At 33.8% G+C, this 23,297-nt stretch overlaps 1 protein-coding gene across 1 annotated transcript in view; it reads left to right on the top strand.

Annotated features, from left to right (window-relative positions):
- The window catches only part of CDH18 (cadherin 18), a 518,873-nt gene that overhangs the window by 276,554 nt on the left and 219,022 nt on the right, over window positions 1–23,297 (top strand). The gene's annotated exons all lie outside the window — the stretch shown is intronic.

The raw sequence follows: 23,297 nt of genomic DNA, 5'->3' as shown, positions 1-23,297 counted from the left end.
TTATTGCCGAAAACAAATATGGAAAACTCATCATAAAAACATAGAATACAAACAAAAAGATAAAAACAAGAAACAAAAAACGTATAATACATATTGTATTATGAATATGTGCAAAATGATATATAGGTTAGTGGAGAGATAAATTTACTTTGTACTGTGTGCCTACAGAATGGATGATATTTTGTTTGATTTTATGATTGTCCTTGTTTTACAGAGGAAGAAACTGAGACATTGAATTCAATTATTTTTTTTTATAATTAGAAATAATAAATTATAATTTATTATTATAATTAATAATAATTAATTATGACTTTTATTAATGATTTTTTTTATGGAAACACTATCACACCTATTCATTTAGACATTGTCTAGGGGAGTGTTTCACTGTGGTTTCAGAGTTGAGTATTTGTGATCTAGACCAAATGGTCCACAAAGCCTAAAATATTTATTATGTGGCCCTTTACAAAAAGAAGTATGCCAACCCAGTTGGAGAATACTGTAAGGTATGCGACCAAGACAGGGAGAACAATTAAAAGAAAAGTGCTATCTATAGTCCTGGTAGAGGACTGCATGTCTGCTGAAAGCACATATATCCTCAAAAGCATGCAATTATTAAAGTTACCTGGTTTTGGTAATGGATGATGGTGATAGCAGCACAAAGTTGGAATGCAGTTAGCAGCACTGAAATATATACCTGAATATGATTAAAAGGAGGAAATGCTGAATAGTATGTATGGTGAAAGACTAAAAATTTGTAAAATGATTCATGGAACTACTATACAGAAACAATGAACCTTAAGTTAAACTAAGGACTTTAATTAATAGTGCAATTATAAAAATATGCTATCAGGTATTTTTATTACGGAGGGAGGGTACATAGTTCAGGAATCCAACCTCTGTCTTCTGCATGGAAGGCGAACATTCTACAACTGCACCCACGATCATGTTTTTTAATAAATTTTCCACACCAATGCAAGGTGGTGGTAGTGTGGTATATAGGAATCCTGTATTTTATGCATGCTTGTTCTGGAAACTCACAACTTCTCTAATACAGGAAAGAAAGAAAGAGAGAGAGAAAGGAAGAAAGAAATACCCCAGGTCAGGCCTCTCCCTTTAGGTAGACACCGTTGCCATCTACCCAGCGTCCAGCCTCCCATGCTGGCTTAATAAGAAAACTCTGTTCTGTCTGGGTGAAACTTGGCAGATTTGAAATATTTGCCCCACCTCCACCATCCCTTTTCGTACAGTGGTGACCATAGTCTGAGTTTGCTGCGACTGCCAAAACCAAGGGCCAACATCACAAATGTATTGTCTCATGCTTCTGGAGGCTGGAAGTCCAAAATCAAGTTGTCAGCAGGACCATGCTCCCTCGAATCCTATAGGAAAGAATACTTTCTTGTCTCTTCTTCATTTCTAGTGGTTTAGTGACATCCATGGCATTCCTTGGCTTGCAGCTTCAGCACCACAATGTTTGCTTCTGTCATTACATCGTCTTCTCCCTTCTATCTTGTCCATCTTTTCTCTTCTTCATTTAAGAATATCAGTCATATTGAATTAAGGAACCACTTTACTCCAGTATAATCTCAACTTCACTCATTCTCTGTGTAGTTACTCTTGCCAGATAAGGTCAAATTTTGAGTTGATATGGATTAGGGCTTTGATATATCTTCATAGGGGTAACAATTCAACCCACAATCCCACAAAACCACATGACCTAGTTCTAGTTACATGGGATATAAGAGGAGGCCATTGGGGTGGAACTTCCAGGGAAGATATTGTTTCTTGACCAAAAAAATGAAAAAAAAGAAAAATGCAGCTGGCACACATTTCACTGATGACCATTTCTCCTGTTTGCTGCCTTGCAAGGCTGATGCAATCCATGCAAATACATCAGCCACCTGCAGTCCTAAGGGGGAAATCTGTTTGCCAAGTGAGATGCAGCAGAACGAGAAGAGGGTCTGGAAAAGTGATGCCACCACAGAGTTTTTGCTCATGCTCAGGCCCTGGTATATCGTTTCCTACACTTTACTGTAGTGCAGATAATAAATCACTTTCTAGTGAAGCCTCTTTAGTTGGGTTCCAGATACATATACTATATTGAATCCTAATTGGTACTTGGACAAATTCTAGGATTTAAACTGAGTCCTGATAGCAAAAAATTGAACCTAGTATTGAGTAAAAAGGGACCACGAACGTCCTTCAGCAGCAGATAGGAACAGTGATGTCAAGTTCCATTAAGTGCCTTGTTTTGGGAGGTGATATAAGAAAACATCATTCTTTTTTTCTTCTGCAACATACTTGTGATGCCAGGCAATTTTGCCAGAGCAGCAATTTTGCTTTCTGCCTGAGTCTTAACTAACAGCTGATATCATATCTCTAAATCATGCTTGCAATCAACTGGACAATTAATTTTATCCATGCATGATCTGATAGATATAAAGGGGTATTTGATATTTATTTTGAATGTACACTTTGAGTTCTGCAGAAGAACTGAAATTGATTACCAGAGACAAGCAGGTAGTTTTGTGAGGGTCTGGGACCCCAGGCAGCCACAGCCATTGTGACTAGGATCAAAGATATAAAAGCACTATTTATTAAGTCCTTATTCTGCACCAGTAAGTATTTCATGAATATAAATAGCATCACATGGACAGTGTGAGTTTGTGATTGCCACTGTTTTATAGAGGAAGAAACTGAGACGTTGAAATAATTTGCCAAAGCTCGTATGGTTAGCAAAGAGTACACCTGGAAAAGATTTCTAAACTAAGCAGGAGCTTCTGCTTTGGGATTCCCAGTTTTTAATATTCTTGAAAAACTAAAAGCTGGATGCAGGGTATTTGTAGGATAATTAAAAACAGATGTTCCCGAAGACCATACAGCTTACTGAGCCAGAGCTAAGAGTCACCTTTCTATTTATTAGAATATTTATATGATAATAAAGCTCCTCTTGTTTAAGCTATATGGGTATGAGATTGCTATATGCTGTATAGAGAAAAATTCAACTCAAACTGTTTGGAATTAAAGAAATAGCCATTTATTTAGGCTAGAATCTAATCACTGGATAGCCGTGCAGGATTTAGGGGATAAGGGATGTGATTTTGCATAAAAGACCCTCTAACAATCCCAAAATGTATACAGCAGGCAGTGGGGATGAAGACAACGGATAGATTCCAGATAGATGTGGATATTGAGAACTGAAAGAATTTGGTGACCCAGAAGGTACATAGCATAGACACACTCAGGAGTGGAAAGTAGGTTCATTAACCAAAACAAGGAATGGAGTTCAGATGGAAGAAGAGGTGTGGTGATGATGCTGGGACAATATGAGATAGGATAATTTTCCCAACCGTAACAATAAAGTAAATGGTAAATTATCCAAGATGTAGCTGTAAAATTGAAACTGTCAATGTTCTAGCAAAAATATCACTAGTGAAGAACAAAAGAAAGCAAATAAAAGTGGTAAAAGACTTTTTATTATAAGATATGTGTTCTAGTTTGCTAGCTGTCAGAATGCAATATACCAGAAACAGAATGGCTTTTAAAAAGGGAAATTTAATAAGTTGCAAGTTTACAGTTCTAAGGCCAAGAAAATGTCCCAATTAAAACAAGTTTATAGAAATGTCCAATCTATGGCACCCAGGAAAAGATACCTTAGTTCAAGAAAGCCGATGAAGTTCAGGGTTTCTCTCTCACGTAAGAAGACACATGGTGAACACAGAGTTTCTCTAACACAGGAAGCACATGATGAACTTCCTCTCTCAGCTGGAAGGGCACATGGCTGACACAGTATCATCTGCTAGCTTCTTCTCCTGGCTTCCTGTTTCATGAAACTCCACAGGAGGTATTTACTTCTTCATCTCCAAAGGTCACTGACTGGTGAACTCTCCTTCTTGTGGCTGCATTGTTCTCTGCTCTCTCAGAATCTCTTTCACTCTCCAAAATGTTTCCTCTTTTATGGGACTCCAGAAATTTATCAAGACCCACCCAAATGGGTGGAGACATGTCACGTAATCTAGCTTAACAACCACTCTTGATTAAATTTCATCTCCAGGGAGTTGATCTGATTATAGCTTCAAACATACAGTATTGAATAAGGATTATTCTGCCTTTATGAAATGAGATTTAGATTAAAACATGGTTTTTCTAGGGGATACATCCTTCCAAACCAGCACAATATGTTTCCAATAGCCAAGAGGAAATAAGACGTGAATTTGAACAAATATTTGAAAATACAGATATCAAATAATTGTACTAAACCTAATAAGATAAAAGATAAGCTGAAATACTTGAAAACATATATGGCAGAATACTTTATAAACACTTCTAAATTAATAAGAAAAATTACCCTACAATAAATAAAAATTAAGGAAATTATGTTAGCAGGAAATTTGTAGGAAAAAGTGTGCATTTTAATTGTACAAAGAACACTTCACACTCCGCTAATTTAAGAAAACATAAAACATATATCTTGCACTTACATGCTATGCAACTTGATAATTCACAATTGTTAGTGTACAAATGTATTAACACAAAAATTAATTCTCAAAGTTTTGGAGGGAAATTTGGCAATATCTATAAAAACAAAAAAATACCTTTCTGTTGAGTAATCTCCATTGTAGAAAGCTATTCTATAGGTATACTCAAAGCCATATGCAAAGATGTACATAAAAGGTAGCTAATAATACAATTCTAATATTCTTTCATCAAATGCAACAAAAGTACCAGACTAATGCAAAGTGTCAATAATGTGGGAGGGTTATATGGGTCAAATGCCTTTTTTTTAAATTATGATTTTTCTGTAAGCCTATAACTTCTCTAAAAATAAAAAAAAAATGTATGCTTAAAGTACACTGATAGGGAGTTGACAAATAAATGACTTCAGACACATTCATCTACTATGTAACTGTAACATGAATGAACTCATTGTGTGTGTGTATATAGAATGATGGCTATTGCGCGAGTGAGTAAAAAAGCTTTCATAAATTCATGTGAAATAATCTTCAATTTATTTAAAAGAAAGAATTGCCTGTAGAATAAGCATGCACATTCAAGGAAATTTTGGAAGAAAGCACACACAAACTGTTGAAGGTAGTTCTGAAATGTGGGTTGAGACCATCTGGTCTGAGAGAAATACATTCTTTTTAATTGGAAACTATAAATGTGTATTATTTATAAAATTTAATTAAGTGTCAATGTAAATTTGTGATATCTTCAAACAGATTTTCTAACATTGAAGCTTAATCAAAAGATATACCTGTTTCTATCACTAAATAAAGGTCTACAGTAGTATTGGTAGTTGACAATGAATAATTTTCTCAACATATGTTGCCTGAAAAGATATTCTTTTTACAATATCCTAATTAATTGACTTATTCAATCATCCATTTTTTTAATTGTCTTCCTATATCTATGGTAACACTTTCTGGATGAGTGAGGAAGTGAAAACATCTTGTGTGTGGAGAACTCCAATAATGACAGTAATAAAAAGGTAAATAAAACAAGGTCTCTATCTTTCAGCAGCTTGCAGACATATAACAGCAAATTTTAATATAATGTGTGATAAGCAAAGCATAGAGAATTCAGAGGGTAGGACAAGGACATCAGCTTGTGGATGAGAGAAGATGCCCTTGATAAATCTTACATAAGGTATAGGGGTATGTCATTTAGAAAAGGAATAAAAGGCATTCTTCACAGAAGATATAATGATGAAAAATACTCCTCTCTCCCATTATAGGTTTATAGTACAATCATGTGTGTGTGTATGTGTGTGTCTTGGGGAGAATAAATATAATACACATAAAAATGATGTATTATCTATATAGATTTTTAAAAAATGTGAAAACATTGAGAAGGCATCACTGGAGACTTCTTGGGTGTGCAAGTTTTTGTTAGAGTACTGTTTTTGCATATCTATACTGCTAAATGTGCCATGCTGCCACTCCAAGTAATTGCTTTGTGCTATATTGCCAGTGGAAAAAAATACACAATATGATGGTATATTTCTTGTCAGACTGTCCTAATCGGCAGATAAAGTCTGTGGCATTCTGGATAGTTTAATAAAAAAGATGCAAAAATAATTAATGAAATGGTTGCTAAAGCATCTTTTAAGACAAGGCTTTCTCTATCTCTGGTTCATACAATGTCATTTCATCCATTTCTCTAGAGAAACTGTCCCGCAAGTTTAGGGTTTTCAACCTTGCCAGTATTTCACATTGGACCAGATAACCCTTTGTTGTGCAGGGTTTGTCCTGTGCATTGTAGGTTGAATAGCAGTGTCGCTGCTTTCTCTCCTGTATGTCAGTATTACCATGAGCCCCATCAAGATGTGATTCTTCCAGACATGCCAAATAGCCTCTGGGATCAAAATTGCTCTCAGCTGAGACCTACTACCTTAGAGGACATGGAAGATAAAATAATGAAACACTTTTAAAATATAAATATGAATTGGAGAATATAATATTATTAAACAGTCATTTTGAAAGAACATGCAGTATTGCAATATTTCCGCCATGTACTTTACAATCCAAACTGTCCTATCTTCCCATGTAGGTAATTTTGGTGTTTCAGTATTGATTGTCATATTCAATTGCATGATATTTTGAAAATGATGGAAAAATTCATTGAGTGGAGCTAGGTTATTTGTGCCTCGAGAAAGAAGAGCATTGTATGGCCAATTGAGAATCGTTACGGACTTTGTTTAAAAATATGCTAACTTTATACCATTGATTTAGAATTATGATGGGATGCTTAGTAAGCTCCTGGATGTCATATTGATATATATTTTACTTATATAAAATTAGATCAAATTCAACAGAGCAAACATATATGAGCAACCATAATGAACTTGTATGAAATTGTAGTGTTATTAAGTCAAAGATATACTGTCTAAACACTTGAAGAGACCTATAGACCTTTTCTCGTGGTCATTTAGCATTTTTTATTTTCTTTTCTTCTGCAAAATACAGTACATAATCATGACAGCCAGGTGATCTTTTCCATCTCCTACCAATTCCCCTCTGAAAATACTTTTTAATTTGGATAGCTATAATTTTATTAAATATTCATGTTTTTTAGAACTGAAATTTAAAATAGTGATTTGAAAATTTCATAATGCTGATTATCACAGCACAAAGTGGAAAATAATAATTACATGAAATTTAGCCACCTACATTTAGGCTCAGCAGTCAAATTAATGTGTGGCATTTCAGAAATGGGGAGAGAGTACATTACATTGATTTGTAAACTACGTTGACATTCTCAGGAAGAAAGGGCATTATAATTGTATTAAGATGTCTATAAATATTACAAAGAAAAATGTTTTTGTCTGAATTGTGCTATTGGTAAATCTCTTTTCTTGGAAACAAACTATAACTTTGTCATTTCTATTTTTGTTGAAACAGACCAATGTTTCTTCAATTATAACCTTGCTTTCATCTCGAATCCTAAGTTCTTAGCAATAACTTAAATTTAGTTATTCTTCAGTAACTAAAGTAACCAAAACTGCTTTATAGATAGAAATTTCTTCAAATAAAACTATGCCACATTAGAATGCAATTTCACTGAAAATAAACTTCACGCTTTCTTTTTCAAAGAAACATTTCTAAATGGAAATGTATAAATCTCTTCCTTTTCTGAACTTAATAAATATTAACTTTTAACATAACTTAAAAGCATTTAGCATGTTACTACAGGTACAGATGAAATGATTTTTATTTTATGAGAAGAAGAAACTTTATTACATTTTTTCAGAGTTGTGAATATATAATTTATAAACTTTAGGTGCAAAGGAGTGCTTAAACTTAATCTGGTATATGAAAAGATGAAGTTGTATTGCATGAGTCTTAAAATCCATAAGGTTCCTTGTCCTTGGAGATATACCTACGCATCTCTAATAATTTTTAGAAATCTTTTGTTGTCTTCCAATCCCTAAACCCCAGGGCCCATTTCTATTTGCAGATGTTTACTTTGTTGCAAAGCAACAAGAAGTGACCCAGCTGTGCTGACTTATTTGGGGCCTGATTTAGCTCTGCCCCAAACATCTTGAGAGCTTCACCCTGGGCATCTGCCAGGGTTCTTGTAGCCATTTTGACAATCAAATACCATGGGGCATAGTCTTGAGAATGAGATCATTTCAATAAAGTGAGGCCAACACTACAGTTTTAAATGGTATTTTAGAGTGCACATGGGCAGTCACACAGGAAAATTGGTGAATCTTAAATTGGACCAAAGTTCTAAGTTTTGTAAATATTTTCTTCTTTCTTCTCATACCTTTTTTTCTACGTTGGTTCACTTTTGTTTGTAACAAACCCACCCACAACTTAGTGACCCTAAACAACATCCATTCTTCATTTCATTTGCTCACTGTCCTGTGGGTTGGTTAGTCTTCTGTTGGGGTCTCTCATTAGTCAACTGGCAGTCAACATAGCAGGATGGTCTCAGGTGGCCTCGTTCATAAATCTGGTGGTAGGTGCTGGCTCTTTAGCTGGTTGGTCTGGGATTCAGCTGGATGGTTTGTTTCTGATCTATTGTCTCTCATCTTCAAGTAGGCCAAATTGGTCTGCATCATATGCATTCTTAGGGAAACAATTGTAAAAGGTAACAGCAGAACTTCAAAGCTTCTAAAGAAGCACAGACATTCTAATATTTTGTTTCTACTGTATCTGTTATTGCAACTCCCTCACTTAGAACAAGATGTTATTCAAATATTTATCAGATAAGTATAGGCTATCCTTTGCATCTATATTTATATCTGGAAGAAAGACTTTTATAGAAATAAAGTCTCTTCAAAATTTAACCATCTCTTGTCTAATACCTGAGCAATTTTATTATTGCCTCATGGGGTATTTTGTTTACTTTCTTTCCTATCTATGATTAATTTTATTGTTATAATTGTAAGAGGGACTAAATAAGCCTATGTAGTTTCTCACTTTTATTCAATGATGTGAGACACCAGCTTGCATTTCAGGCTACTATTGATACCATAGTTTTTTCCATTTGCCTTTTATGAAAATAAACTAGAGTTGGAGTTTGCCAATAAAATCAATCAATTCATAAAAGAATTCTTAATAGAAAATACTTGACCAATACAGATAATTTTTTCCTCTTTAAATAAAAACCAATTTGTGCAAATGAAATCTGCACATCACGTTTTAAAAACTGTGTTATGCAGAGAGTGATTCTTCACATGTACATATAACATCCAAATGGCCACATTAAAGCTCCCACTGCTGAGACACATTTGATGCCATGGTGTGTTGTGGATGCGCTCTTTGGAGGAGGGGCTCTGCTCTGGAAATTAGGTACAAAATAGCATATAAGTAGCAAGAAACACACACACACACACACACATAAGCAAATGTGATTATTTTTGTTTTAACATACTGGTTGCAACAACAGAAAACTAATACAATAAACTAGAAAAACCTAAATATGTATCAATAAGCAATGTGAAATATCATAAAGCTATTAAAATTGTATTTACATAGTTGGCATGCAGAGGAATATGGCACATTATTAGATAGAGAAAAAACTGCATAGTATGTTGTTTAGCATATACATAACTACCTATAGATAACTATATTATATTCTTTTGAATGAATAGAAATAAAATGAGAGGTTGCTTTCCATAAGGGGAATGTTACTGGGTTGACTTTATTTTTCTTACCAATAACATGCTTTACTTCTATAATTTAAAATATCCAGTAAGGTAAATTCAGTTACAAAAAGAAAAATTGTAGAGAGTGGTACTCTATTATGCTTTTAGCAAAGAGATGCAAGGACACGAGTTTTGGAATTGCTTTGTAACTAAATTTACACTCTGATTCAGAGTCTCTGTGATTCAAGCCCCTACTGAGAGTGCAGCTGACAATGATATGGAAAACATAATGATTTCAAGCAAGATGCCATGAACCCTAATCTGTCCCACCAGGTATAACAATTTCCACCAGTCTTTTTCAAAATTAATACCATAGCCAGGCTAATGAGCCACAAAGACTCTTAGCTCTATATTTGATTTATCTGATTAGATGCCTTGCAAACACTCACCAGTTGGCACAGAACTGGAGAAGCATGTATATATTATTTTCATGTTACGGTATTTTAAGTGATCTAAATCACATGCTTATTTTTACCTAAGGTTGGAATTAGTTTTGGTGTCTATCAAGAGCAAAAACTGGAAGAAGCAGCACATGCATTTAATCCAGAGAATAAGAACTACAAACAATAATTGTTTTCATATAACTTTATGGCGTGTCATTAAACCAAAATATTTCACATTATTTTCAATTCAAACAGAGCTATTACTGTCAATAAAGTGCTACAGCAACATTCTAGAAGACAGAAGTTTATAAGCCTGCATTCTTGAAGGCAGGCAGCTTGCAGCACAGCCGTAACAACCCAACTGATATGGGCAGTGGGAATGAGAAATCAACTTTTGTTGTTTCAAGTCTCTGAAATTTCAGGATTGCTTGTTATTGCAACATAACCTAGGCTGGCTATGAGATATCCTCCTGTATTAGTCTGGGTTCTCTAGAGTATATAGAAAAAGAGATTTACCATAACAGTTATAAAAATTGTTGTAGAAAAAGAGATTATAACTCTTTATAATAACTACTATGATTATAACTGTTAGAGAAAAGGAGATTTATCATAACAAATGTGCTCACATGACCATGAGGGCTGGCAAGTTTGAACTCCAAAGGTCAGGCTGCAGGCTGAAAACCTCAATAAATGTGATATTAAAGTCCTTACTCTGAATTCCCCAAGAGAAACTGCTGGCTGGAACTTGGAAATTGCTCCAAGAGCCAATGTTTAAATTGGGGAAGAAATTTTCTTTCTGACCTCTGAAATTCTCAGTTCTTGCTTTTAAGACTTCTAACTGAATGGATGAAGAGATAACCTGCATTGCTGAGGGCAATTTCCTGTGTTGATTATAGATGCAACCAACTTATTGTAGATGCAAATCCCATCTAAGAAATACCGCCATAGTAATGATTAAACCAGTGTTTGACCAAAAACTGGACGCCATAACCTAGGCAAGCTGACACATGAAATTGGCCATCATACCTCCTTTGATATGTCAGAGAAGATACTTCTAAAAGAAACCATAATTGTAATGAAAACAGTATAGTACACTGTCAGTGGATAAGAGACTCTGAACATTTCTGGAGGACTGAAAACAGGTTTGATTATTGGGGGAAAAGGGACAAGTTAAATGTTTAGCCCCAAACATTAGATATAAGAATTGTTCTAGCCAAGGTAGCCTTGTAAATACAAAGACCCAGAGAAGACCCTGGGGAAATCACCTGAGAAATGTATTGAATTATAGCTTTCATAACAAGAAAGCATTTGTCCAACTTCTCCCGGGCATAAAAAAGAATCATGTGTTTTACTTCTATAATAAAAGCTTTGACAATTTTTCCTCAAAATCGTTCCCAGTAGGATACCATCCCAAGATGGTATCCCAGTGGGATATTGGAACACAAAAATGAAACAGATACCATCAACAAAGAACCACTGCTCTTAATAGTAGGTAATATCACAAAATTCCTTTTTCCCATGTAAATCACTCCTCTCATGGGATTCCTAAACCTGCCTGACAGGTACATCAACCCAACCTAGACACAAATATTTAGATGAGGTGTTCCCATTAAAAAAGGAAACCTCACTCAATTTCTAAAATAATATGTCATTTATCTTTCCATTTTCCTACTGCTTTCTTTCTTTCAATAAGAAAAAGCAAATATACACAAGACAAGAATTAAGATGAACAAATAGAATAATGATTCACTCAAGAGAAACAGAGAATTCAGTTAAAATAAAACAATTTAAATTTTAAAATCTACTTTGCTTACCCTTTGACAGTGAGATTTTACTGCAGTCATGAAACAGGAATAGTACACAATGAAGAGTAAAGCTTTCATGGATCGAACAATAGTTTGAAAGATAAAGATAATATGCTTGCATTAAAATAATAAAAATAATAGATGACTGAATAAGAGATAAGCACAGTTGGAGACTAAATTGGTAATCTGGTAAATAAAGCCAGGAAAATTCCCCATTACGTACAGCAAAAAAGCAGATGTAGAAACACATAAAAGAGACATTAATAGATAAGGATGATCAAATGACAAAGTGTTACATTTCTTGTGTGTGTGACGGGGTAAACGATGAACAAAAGAAAAACTGAACATTCAGCTTGAAAGAAGCTAGATATGCAAGCATCAAGCAGGAAAATTAACTATTTTTAAAAACTTGCATCCATTATTACCTTGGATAATGAGGAAATTTGAAAACATGAAAGTGAGGAGACACATTTTTGAGAACAAATATATTTTTTATCTATTACACTTTTAATGAGCAAAGCTGAAAATGAGATGACAACGGCAAACTTTATAAAATTTTACTTTGAATCTAGAAGCAAAATTATGATTCAGTTATGAGAGAAAATAAAGATGACTTCTGATATGAAGTGACTCAGAAAAATTTCACCATTTCAGATTTGGAAAGACTCAGAAAAACTAACAACCATGATCTGCTACATTATTATGAACTCCAGAAAATAGTGAAACTAGATCATATTTCCAGAAAGTAGAAGATAGCAGATATGGAAAATAATCAGTGGGGAATATGTCATAAGCATTAAAGGATTCTAAGAAGTCATTTGCTCATGGCAATTGGAAAATTCTCATTCTGGTGGCAAATGGGGAGAATATAAGCTGACATCTGCTTAAATTATTTGTCACATTAATTGGCTTTGCAGTGAATACTTTTTGTAAATCAAATGGTGTTTATTACTTTTCTGCTTTTATAATCAAACCATAGAATAAGAACAGAAGTGATTTTTACTGAAGAGGAATATAATATAATATTGTCTACCACAATGATTTAAAATATAAAGCTGACAAACACCAAAGGTGAAAGGATGACAGAGTACATGCATTTTCACAAATATCATATCAGGGACAAGTACATTCTGCCTAAAATTAATGAGACAAAAAAATAGGGTTTTTTTTGCACAGACAGGCACTGGGAATCGAATCTTGCATGACAGGCAAGAACTCTGCCTGCTGAACCACCATGGCCATCCCAAAAAATAGGTATTCAACCATTTTATCCATAGTGATAAAAGTATTACATAACAAAATTTAATAATGTAGTTAAATTCACAATGGTAAGAGCTATTGGGATACAATTTGGGAAGAGTGCTTTCTTTGTCTTTCATTATAGTGTATCAAAATATCTTTTATAATAATGAAAAATCAGATATTATTTTAAAATGCATATGAACTATGGAATTATAATATTTTAGACATGAATTTATTCCAGCTAACTACTAAAAAAAAGGAAAAGAACTGGTGTTCTTCCTCAATGACTGAATTTGGTGATTAGGTTCCAAATGTATATTTGTGTGCATGTGTAAATGCATATATCTATTTATATATATACACATATACACACAATGTGTTTGTATATTTACATATATAATGTAGTTCATATATAGTATATATGATGCAAAATATAATCTTGTATTAAAATATGATGAAATATTATTGACAACTTTCATGAGCAAACCAAGATAAGTGATTTCAATTTCTGGTGGATTTTTTGTTTGTTTGTTTATTTATTTGTTTTTTTTGGTTTTGGTTCTGCTTTCGTTGAATGATGATTCAGTCATAATAATATCAGTTCATCCAGAGCAATGCTAAACTTGACCATAGTTTTTATTGTTTTTTTTTAAATGTGACACTTTCCAAAAGTAAAAATTAATGTAGTTTATAGATACCAGTTCTGATATAACATGTATGATGTAACATCTGAAACAAGGCAATGGACTTGATTGATGTAAAAGTCAAACTAAGAATGCATAATTATAATAATATACTTCTGTCATAAATTAAATAGTAAAAAACAATTCAATATTTTTGACAGTGTGAACATTATATTCCAACTTCACTAGCAAAAAAGAAAATTTCTATGTAGAATGTGTTTCTAAAATGTCTCCCACAAAAAAAAGAGAAGTTGTTTTGAGATACACACACACACATACATATATTTTTACATTCTCTCCACATGAAAATTCATTTTTAATTAAAGGCTCATTTTATTTTTCATGCAATCAATAGCTCTCAAGAAGAGATAATTATCAGATTCAAATACACTGAATAAGTCAAAGTTTTTGAATAACAGTACAAGATTCTTATTTAAAAGCACTACCTATTTAGAGTGAAGTTCAAGTATACTGCTTAACTTTCTATTTGGTAGAGTGTCATTATTAACCTTAAAAAGAGTTGAGGCAAACTGGAGAGAAACTAGTTACTAGCTTCTGTATCTCTTTGTTCAATGAGGAAACCCAGTCTACCACAGGTTAGATCAATAGAAGGGACTGAATATAAGGAATAAGTTACAATAATAGTAGGTGAACTGAAAAATCAAATAGTGGACTTTGGGGCAACCAGTAAAGGAGTTCCAGCACCCCTAAGGCTGGGAGGGGCAGTGTGACCTGAGCCCAGGAGCTGAGCCTTTTTGCATGGACTTTGGAAAAAGGGGCTGCTAAGAGAAAGCAGGAATCTTGAAGCAATGCAGTTACAGATATAAGATTATTCCAGTCACTTCTTACGGCAACCATTTACTGCATAGAATATTCAAAGAATAATAAGCATTCTACAGTACTGCAGTCTAGAACCACAGTGCTCTCAGTAACTGGAGGTTGTTTTTCCATAAGTACCATAGACTCTAGTTTAACAAAATATATATGTCAGCTTGGCCTTTGACTAACGGGGTGATACTTCTGGACTGTATTTACACACCATCAAGCAAATGCAGGAGAAAAACACAGATGTTGTAACTATTAAACAAGATTCAACAAAGCATGGCTGGGTTGAACAAGAGAGCATAGTAGGATGAACAGAGCTCTGATAGCCAAAGAGAGAAGGCTGGGCTTGAATACTGCCTTCTTCAGTTGTCAACTATATAACCTTCTTGGATCTCAAGAATGCTTTTACATATTTACGATATTTACATATTTACAAATGTCATTAAGTGCAATTTTCTCAATAGACTGATCTGTAATTAAATTGTATGGCTGTATCAGAGTACTCCCTATATCATAGGCATTCACACATATTGTTTCTTTAATTATTAATTTTCTTTTATTCAAAGGAAATAATAGAAATTTTTTGAGTAACATGAAATTTCACTATAGGTAGTACCATAAAAGGAATAAATCTGAATTACACAGAAATTAACAATAACCATGATTTGAATAATTACAGCAAAGTAGAGTTGGAATAATGATTTTTGTTTTGGTACACAGATGTTTCATAACTCTTCTTGCAGAAGGATTTTTTTAAAATCTGATGACAGTTGAGCTAAAACTCAAATCTTTATAAAATTACACAATGACTAGAATCCAGTGTTCTGTTGGTGAAATTACAGTCTTGTGTAGAATGAAATTAAGTTTTATCTTGATGGCTAGCTTTTTCACAGTCCCTAGGAAAATCTTTTGAGAATTAAGCCCTAAGAGATTCCTTCAAAGACACTCCCAGCCCTCCTAAATCTTCAGCTTAATTTTATGCTAAGTACTTTTCAACTAAAAATTCACTTGAGGTTTCAACAGAGTTGTGAATCATGAGAACTCATGCATAACGATTTTCAATCTCAGAGAGTATTTGTTTCTATTAAAATGCCTTATTAAATATTTCAAATTGGTCTTTAGGGATTTTTGAGGGAGTCCACTCATCCCTGCTTTTCACTGACATGCAATTTTATAAAATGTGTGTGCTATTTATTAAATAACAGTATAAGAAGAAACAGAATGAAAAGAATGACACAGGGCAATCCCCAAATGAAATAAGACTTAGGTTTTATTATGGAAGAGAGATATTGAAAGCTTTTTTATGAACTTAAATCTTTTTTCAGATATGTTTAAACCATCGGCTAAGAGGTAATAATGCCATGCTGGCAAACATCTACATTTCACAGGAAATATTTCAATCAGAAATACTATGTACCAAATAGTCAATGAAATTTTTAAATAAAATGAATCCATGGTTATTATTTTTAACAGAAACATTTGTAAAGATTAAGAAAGATTCTATAGCAATTTTCAAAATTTTCTTGAATGGGAAGTTAGTTATGTGGGGTAGGCTGTTGGTTACCATAAATATTTATTGATCAAATCTTCATGTTAAAAAGCTCAAGAAAAATTAGATTATTCTTTTACTAGTCTAGCTGAATAGTGGACTTTGTGGCATAAATTTATATATTGCCATTAGGAAATTTGGCAATGCAGAGGATAGCATTTTTCTCTTTTCTACCATGTTCTAACTCCTTTCCACTGGATCTGTTAGACATCTTAAAGTAGTCTGTTCTTTTATTTATTTTTTATTTATTTTCAATTATCAAACCAAAACAATATACAAACATGAACATTCTCAACATACAAATGTTCTGAGTATGATGTACAATCAATGGCTCACAATATCATCACATAGTATATCATCACCATGATAAATTTATAGAGCATTTGCCTCACTCCAGAAAAAGAGATAAAAAGAAAAAAGAAAAAACTCATACATACCATATCCCTTACCCCTCTGTCTCATTGAGTATTTCCAGCTACTCAATATATTTTAATCTTTGTTCCCCCTATTTTTTTCTACTTACTACTCCCTTTCATTATTCACTAGTTTTTCAATCTACTCAATTTATTTTAACATTTGTTCCCCCATTATTTATTTATTTTTAATCCATATTTTTTTACTCATCTGTCAATATCGTAGATAAAAGGAACATTAGACACAAGATTTTCATACTCAAATAGTCACATTGTGAAAGCTGTATCACTATACATCCATCTTCGAGAAATATGGCTACTGGAACACAGCTCTACAGTTTCAGGTACTTCCATCTAGCCTCTCTAATACACCTTATACTAAAACAGGGATATCTATAAAATGCATAAGAATAACGTTCAGAATAACCTTTTGACTCTGTTTGAAATCTCTCAGCTACTGACACTACTTTGTCTCATTTCTCTCATCCCCTTTCAGTCAAGAAGGTTTTCTCAATCCCTTGATGCTGAGTCCCAACTCATTCTAGGATTTCTGTACCACATTGCCAGGAAAATTTAAACCCCTGGGAGTCATGTCCCATGCAGCAAGGGTGAGGATGGTGAGTTTGCTTGCTGTGTTGGCTGAGAAGACATAGGCCACATCTGAGCAACAAAAGAGGTTCTTTGGGGGTGATTCTTAAGCCTGATTTTAAGTAGGCATAGTTTATCCTTTGTGGGGATAAGTTTCATATGAACAAACCCCAAGATTTGTTCAATCAGAGGGCTTGGCCTACTGATTTGGTTGTCCTCACTGCTTGTGAGAATATCAGGAATTGTCCAAATAGGAAAGTTGAGTTTTCCCCCTTTCTTGCCTTTCCCCCAAGGGGACTTTGCAAGTACTTTTTTATTCAAAGTTCAAATCAATCATCTAATTTTCCTCTGGTTTCACTTGTACCCCCAACCCTCCTCCCTCTATCACTCTCACATTCAGCTACATTGAGTGTACTAACATTATTGTGCTGCAATTAGGTAATATTGTGCTATCCATTTCTGAATTTTTACAATCAGTCCTGTTGCACAATCTGTATCCCTTCAACTCCAATTACCCAATATCTACCCTATTCTATCTCCTGATGGCCTCTATTCTTAACGGAAATTCTCCAAGTTCATTCATTGATGTTAGTTCATATCAGTGAGACCATATGGTATTTGTCCTTTGTTTCTGTCTAATGTCACTCAGCATAATGTCTTCAAGGTCCATCCTGTTGTTACATGCTTCATGACTTTATTGTCTTACAGTTGTATAATATTCCATTGTACATATATACCACAGCTTGTTTAGCCACTCGTCTGTTGATGAACATATGGGCTGCTTCCATCTTCTGGCAATTGTAAATAATGCTTCTATAAACACTGGTGTGCAAATGTCTGTTTGTGTCCTTGCCTGCATGTCCTCTGAATAGATACCTAGCAATAGTATTGCTGGATCATATGGCAATTCCATACTTAGTTTCCTGAGGAACCCCAAACTGCCTTTCACAGCGGTTGTAACATTTTTTATCCCCGCCAACAGTGGATAAGTGTACCTCTTTCTCCACATCTTCTCCAGTACTTGTCGTTTTCTGTTTTATTGATGATGGCCATTCTAGTGGGTGTAAGATGATATCTCATTATGGTTTTGATCTGCATTTGCCTAATAGCCAGGGAAATGGAGCATCTTTTCATGTGCATTTTGGCCATTTGCATTTCCTCTTCTGAGAAGTGTCTGTTCATGTCTTTTGCCCGATTTTGTAATTGGGTTGTTTGTCTTTTTGTTGTTGAGTTGAACAACCTCTTTATATATTCTGGTTGCTAGACCCTTATCTGATATATTGTTTTCAATAATTGTCTCCCATTGTGTAGGCTGTCTTTTTACTTTCTTGACAAAATTCTTTGATGCACAAAACTTAATTTTGAGAAGTTCCCATTTATCTATTTCTTTCTTCAATGTTTGTGCATTGGATATAAGATCCAGGAAATGGCCTCCTATTATAGGATTTATAAGATATTTCCCTACATTTTCTTCTAAAAGTTTTATGGCCTTAGATCTAATGTTTAGGTCTTTGATCCATTTTGAGTTAATTTGTATAGGGTGTGAGAAATGGATCCTCTTTCATTCTTTTGCATGTGGATATCCAGTTCTCCAAGCACCATTTATTGAAGAGATTTCTGTCCCAAATGAGTTGGCTTGACTGCCTTATCAAAGATCAATTGAAGTAGTCTGTTCATTTAAAAAATAGATTTATTTTAATATAAAAATATTTTCCTAATGTAAAAGAGTTTCTGAATGCATTCATGGGCTTCAGAATTTTCTCATCTAGATTTCAAATAAGAAAGTAATATCAGAATACATTTTCCTCCGGGCCTGTAACTCCCACACCATCTCCTTGGTAAGGAACCATTGAACAATAAGATAAAGAAATTCTTTTCCATTCCTGCTATTTATCACCAGCCCTGTTGTATTCTAAGGATGTTTGGCTGGTAGTTGAACTGCATTGCATATGTACATGCCTCTCGCTTCAACCATCCATCTCTGCATTCAAAGTGGAACAGAAAAAGTGATGTCTTCAGTCACAACCAAAGCACAGCAGGAAAAGTGATTTGTTTGTTCCTTGCTTCACACTCAAACAGAATTGCCGAATTCCTGCTAGACTTAACATACCTAAGCACATAGTTGTTAATGACCATTGCTTTTGACCTTCAGTGCAGAGTTTTATATTTTCTTTTTTTTTTTTCACTTGAACTCTTTTTTGCTCTGCTCACTGATTTCTGCTGCTTCGAACAACACTCAGAATCCTGTTACCATTCACAATCCTCCGTCCTGGTCTTTCTCTGTTACTTGTGCCTTGTTTCACTGTCACTCTTCCCAGGCATCTCAGCTTTCCCTTAGCAGGGATGGATTTTTCTAGACACCTCAAGACAACCCAACACTCTTTCTCTTTATGTGGTGAAAAGTGAGTAAATGAGGTGTGATCTTGCACTGTTTGTCTTTCTCAGCTTTTTTTCCGTGAAATGGTTGGTGAGGGATTACTTTTTAGAAGTTAAAAGCCATTTAGACTTCAATCATTATTGCAAAGCCAAAGCAAGTTTCAAAACCTGAGGATTCTATCAGCCTGGTTTCTCAATGCCCAGTAATTTCTTGTCTCTTCTGTATTCTCTTTCCTGAATATCAGTTATCCCTGCATGCCCAGAACTATTTCCATTTTCCTTATCAGATGAAAGATTTGAATTAGTAAGTTTATAATATCTTAGCCACATGATAGTCTTGATAGAGTTTTAGAGGCACACTTGGGAACCTAACTACAGATTTTATTATTGTTTTTTAATGAGGTTCCAAAGAAAATAACTTCCAAACAATCTTTTATATGCCAATGCCTGTCTGGTGGTGTTCGCTTAATAAGTTTGAGTGGTGAATATAAAGTAGACTGAAAGTTCCTGCGACATCACATAAGAAATGTTTAAGATGCTATCACTATTCAAAATGTAGTTTGGGCTCTGACTAACTCTCACCAGAGCACCATATTAGGACTGTATGTACGTAAAAGCATTGAGAGAGGCTATCTAATTAAAATTTGCCTCTAAAAGAAAGAAATTTGGTTAAAGCTTTAACTTAGCATAAATTTTTAGAAATCTATTATTTTACAGTCATCTTTTACTTCTTAATATTCATGCCTGGTTGAAATTTTTTGAGATACTGAAAATTAATCAAGGGGAATATTTAAGAAGAGTATTCCTATTGTGGCTTTTTCTAACTCATAGTTTAATACCTTTATGCCTGGTATCCCATTACTCAAGAAGTTAAAAATAAATGCCAGTTATGATAATTATAAACTGAAAAATTAGAAAAGCTAAATTAAAGTGGGATTTCAATTAGAAAACAGATTAAGTGAACTGAAAACACCAAGCCTATTTATCAATAAAGATTTAAAAGTTTATACTTAAGCCAATAAATTTTGAAATAAATGTTCAACTTACTGTCACTAAGTTTCAATCTTGGCTAGTTTACTGCTCACCATTTAGCTAATATGTTGTGTAATATTCCATAATACATATATACCACAGCTTGTTTAGCCACTTGTCTGTTGATGAACATTTGTGCTTGTTCCATCTTTTGGCAATTGTAAATAATGCTTCTATAAACACTGGTGTGCAAATGTCTGTTTGTATCCTTGCTCTCATGTCCTCTGAATAGATATCTAGCAATGGTATTGCCGGTATGCAATATGAATTGCCATATTAGTAACAAACACTATATGATTAGATAGCAAAATGTTCTGTCAAGATAACTAAAATTATGACAAGCTTTAAGCTTCGTTCATATTTTTAGTTATCTAGAATTATTCCTATCACAATTCTTTTTAATTATCACAGGCAGAAAATTCACTGGTATCCTCTTCCTACTCAAAATAAATCAACACTATTTTAGGTGATATAAGTATATGCATATATCTTGGTGGCTTATAATAACTCAGGAAAATGTTCTCATTTAATAGAAGTAACAGAATATGGCATCACATTTTCAATAAATTTCATTTTCAGTTAAAAACATATTTTATTTCAAAGATGGAATGGTCCTTAAAATGGTTCATTATGCATCAGAAAAAAATTGGATCAAAGAAGTAATGCTAAAGTAATTCAGCACAAAATAATGCCATGTATCTTATAGTTTATTAAATTATACCTTTTATCACACTTAATAGTGGAAGAGATAGAATACATGTGACCAGCTCTGGAAAGTTTATGGAGGAAATTGTATTTTAATCAAATGAGAAAGTTTAGTGTTATAATGTGAGAACTCAAGGTAGATACACTAGGCCAAATAAGGCTTTCTTAGAATGGACTAGCATTGAGGAAAGAAGGCATTGTATCTTGCTGTTTATAACTGTAATTCTGAAACCATTGTCGTTTTACATGTAGTTGTCAAAAATAATACGGAGAGCTCCCTTGCAACATTTACCCAGTTTCCCACAATATCATCTTGCAAAACTGTCGTGCCAAATATTAAGCAGGTTGTTGAATTGATATGCAGGTTATTGAATTGATACAATTTACCAATCTTAGCTAAGTTCCACCATTTTTATTTGTACAAATTTGTGAGTACGTGTTTGCTACTTTATGATTTTATAACCTGTGTACGTTCGTGTATATGCCACCACAGTCAAGATACCAAAGAGTTCCAACATCAGAAAAATCACTCATGTCCTTCTATAACCAGATCCATTCTTTTCCACCCCTCTCCTCCAACCTCTGGCAACTACAATCTGTGATTCATTTCTAATGTCTCATTTCCAGAATGCTATACGAATGGAATCACACAGTATGTCACCTTTTGGAATTGGATTTTCCCATTATAATTCCATGAAGATTAATCAAAGACATTATATATATTAATAGTTTCTTCATTCTTATTGCTGAGTAATACTCCATGTAACGCATGTATCATAGTTCACCTCCACTGGAAGACACTACATCTGGGTTATTTCCAACTTGGGGCTATTACAAATAAATTTTCCATGAATATTCATCAAAGCTTTTCTGTATGTGAGCATAAGTTTTCATTTCTTTTGGATAAATGCCCAAGAGTGATATTGCAGGGCTATATAGTAAACGTTTGTTTAGTTTTATAAGAAATTGCCAAACTTTACATTTCTAACACCAGTGCATTGGTGATCAGATTCTGAGCAACCTCACCAACATGTGGTCTGGAGAATGTACTTTATTAGACCATAATTTGAGGTCTCTTTTACACATAACACTGTCATCCTCTTCTGGTTAATAAGTAATCATATTTGTGTTTAGATTCTTAATGTACAAATATTACTTAAAGATTGGCATAATAGCATATTATCAAAACCCATCTGTATTTATATTCTATGAATAAGGATTGTCAGCTAAACTTGACATACTAATTCTTAATTTAAGTTTCCTAAGATCGCTTGAAGAAAAGAACAGGCTTTGCCCAAATTTGTATCTGAACTTCAGCGTGGAAGTACAAATTCAAACCTTAAAAAGTGCTTCATAGCAAAAGTATTGTAATAATTAATAAACTGAGAAATTGAACATCTCCAGTGCTTCCATATTGAATGCAATTGCATGCAACCTTGCGTCATTGAAAATATGGAAATATTTTTGTTTGAAACATAACTCGCAATAGCAGGTGGAATTTTTCTCGTTAGGCAGAATAAAATACTGAATATTCACTATTAAATGATTCATTAAGTACATTTAATGAATAAATGAGAGCTCTTACCCACTAATTCTACAATGAAGTTGTATAGCCCATAATAGATTGATTTTAATTTAAGAATGCTTGAAATATGATACAGATGTGTCTGATTATGCAAATTGTGTTTAAAAATGTTAGCATAAAGAAACCAGCATAATGGCTCCACTAATTTTAGTACCTCAAATATATTATTTTAAAATTTGTAAATTACTCTGAAATGCATGTTAATTTTAAAAACTTCAGCATGATAGGCATATTATGATACCTATCTTAGAAAGATAATTACGTGGGTACTAGGTAGTAAAGAATAAAGGAGTGATTTTAGAAGCTGGGGACCAATTAGGCTTCCTAATTAAAAGACCAGGTAAGAAATAAAAATATCATAAATAACAGAAAAGGACTTGAACGGGCTGTTTTGATCACACGAATAAATTGTTATCAACTCACCCTGCTTCCCACCTACTCACAAACTATTCCACT

Source organism: Tamandua tetradactyla, chromosome 9, assembly GCF_023851605.1.
Source record: "Tamandua tetradactyla isolate mTamTet1 chromosome 9, mTamTet1.pri, whole genome shotgun sequence".
NCBI classification, from domain to species: Eukaryota; Metazoa; Chordata; class Mammalia; order Pilosa; family Myrmecophagidae; genus Tamandua; species Tamandua tetradactyla.
This window is presented reverse-complemented; position numbering and strand designations above follow the sequence as displayed.